Source organism: Limulus polyphemus, unplaced genomic scaffold, assembly GCF_000517525.1.
Source record: "Limulus polyphemus unplaced genomic scaffold, Limulus_polyphemus-2.1.2 Scaffold2232, whole genome shotgun sequence".
NCBI lineage: Eukaryota > Metazoa > Arthropoda > Merostomata > Xiphosura > Limulidae > Limulus > Limulus polyphemus.
This window is the reverse complement of record NW_013667842.1, coordinates 196,738-197,848: the sequence shown is the minus strand read 5'-3', so window position 1 is coordinate 197,848 and position 1,111 is coordinate 196,738. Positions and strand designations below refer to the sequence as shown.

Below are 1,111 nucleotides of genomic sequence, written 5' to 3'. Positions count from 1 at the left end.
CGTTCGTGAAGCCTCGAGTGTTCTCCAGACGCCCTCTATTTTGTATATATAAGACCGGCGAGAAGTGACGGTATATATATATAGATAATTGCAGACAGACAGAGACGGATAATTGAGTCAAGCACGGTAGTAAAGCGCGTGAATCGTTGTGAATTATAGTGTGTGTGTGTTTAAATTAAAGTGACTGTGGAAATTAATGTATTACAAAGTTGTATTGAGAGGGAATTAACTAGTTTTATTTAAGAAAGAACTTGTGTCGCTGAAGTTTCATTGGAAAGAAATTATACGGAAAATTAACAAACGAACAGAGACATAACAATAATAAATCTAAAGTAATGCATGCAAGATATCGCAATTTGAATTATGAATACAATTTCGATGGGAATAACTTCAACAGTGTTATGAAAGAAAAATATCTTGTTGTTCTTGTTGATCAGTCTCTTAATCCATCCAAGCAATGTTTTGTTGCTAGTGGCAGGGTAAATAGGATTTTAGGTTGTATCTACAGAAATATTGACTACAAGTTATAATGTCATTGTATGGGTCATTGGTTAGAATTCTCCTCATTGGGAGAATTGTGTTCAGTCTTTGACTCCTTACCTCAGAAACGACATTGACTTGTAGGAAAGGGGTCAGAGAATGGTTAATAGAATGGTACTTGGGATGGAGGGGTTGTCATGTGAGAGATATTGAAATGTCTCAAATTGTTTTCTCTTGAAAAAAGAAGAATTAGGGGGATCTGATTGAGGTGTTTAAGATTGTTAAAGGTGTTGATAGTGTTGATACATCATATTTTTTTCATTTAATGGTGAGAATAGTAAGAGTAGGAGACACAAATCTTCAGCTAAGATAGCTTTATTAGACACGGCACAGCAGTTCATAGAATGGTTCTGAATTTTTCTAAGGTACAAACTTTTAGCTTATAGATCCATCTCTTGACCGATTTAAGATCTAATTACAGCCACTGCTAATGATGATTCCCCCTTATTTTTCTAATAGGGTGGTTGGCCTTCGGAAAGGGTTGCCTTCAGATGTGATGGATGTATTTAACTTAATGGAGTTTAAGGGAAAGGTTAATAAATATTTAAGTGACAAAGGGTGTTTTTAAAGG

The 1,111-nt window shown here is 35.1% G+C and overlaps 1 long non-coding RNA gene across 1 annotated transcript in view; it reads right to left on the bottom strand.

Annotated features, from left to right (window-relative positions):
- Positions 1-604, bottom strand: part of LOC111087505 — a 2,470-nt gene extending 1,866 nt beyond the window's left edge. The window contains exon 1 of the long non-coding RNA XR_002612176.1: positions 594-604. This is a non-coding gene — a long non-coding RNA (uncharacterized LOC111087505). The remainder of the gene's footprint in view (positions 1-593) is intronic.
- Between the last annotated feature and the right edge of the window lie 507 nt (positions 605-1,111).